Below are 1,063 nucleotides of genomic sequence, written 5' to 3' on the forward strand. Positions count from 1 at the left end.
AGAGCCTGGGGGCCACAGAGGAGAAAGCACGGTCACGTAAATTAATTTGTGCATTTCAGTGTGTATTTCTCTTTCTTTACTTATTTATTTATTTATTTATTTATTTATTGGGGCATTTATATACTTCTGCTTGCAATTTCAGTTATGTCAGTTTCTGTCCTAGACTAGGCACATTTTCAGGAGTTGGCACAGTTGCTCTGTGAAAAGAGTGGTTCTGCTGCTAAGGGTGGTGTCTGATTTTAACTTTATTTAATGCCCTGAAACTTTTAGCAAAAGCTAATTCTAAAGCACTAAAATAACCCAGCCAACCTAAGGAACACTCAGTGAGCCACACATTATGTTGCTTTTTTAAGCCTCATCATTGACATTCCACAGCCTTATGTGTGTTCATGCAATTTAGGGATGTGACTCATTAGAATGGACCATTTTTTTACTCACGGTGTTCAACAGCTGTTGAGGATGCTAGCTCACTTGCAYGTTGGTAATTTTCCGATGTTTATGGTGGGGCTTCGTTCAGAAAGAATGCAGGTTATCAGAAAACTGAAATTGTTTAATGGAGAACTGAAGCGATGCATTCTGGGTAGAGCAAGGCATGGGGTGTGGGAGGAAACGGAGTACAGAAAATAAAAATATTGAACAAAACCACAGGGGATCACATTTTAAAGTAAAAAAAAATCCATACTTGTAAATTTTAAATATAGATTATTTTTTTTATTAAAATTATCAATGAAGAAATGTTTAATTAGTTTGCTAAGACTGGGGGCGTCACCACCACTTGCTGCCAGGTAAGCACAAAGCATTGTGGGAATTGTCTGGCAATGGCTATAAACTGAGTCAGGGGTGCAGTCAGAGTATACAGCTTCTGAAAGAAACAGAATGCATTTCCAGTCCATGAGGGTTAGCTGTCACGAAACATTATTTACTGTGAACAGAATATCTAACAAGCATATAAACAAAATGAGTGACAGTTTTCACCTCCAGCAGTTAACAATAATGTTTATCAATGACATTTACAGACCCGAGTTAGTGCTTCTAAATGTAGCAAGTACTAATTCACTAATAC

Source organism: Austrofundulus limnaeus, unplaced genomic scaffold (assembly GCF_001266775.1).
Source record: "Austrofundulus limnaeus strain Quisiro unplaced genomic scaffold, Austrofundulus_limnaeus-1.0 Scaffold24, whole genome shotgun sequence".
In the NCBI taxonomy this organism is placed as follows: domain Eukaryota; kingdom Metazoa; phylum Chordata; class Actinopteri; order Cyprinodontiformes; family Rivulidae; genus Austrofundulus; species Austrofundulus limnaeus.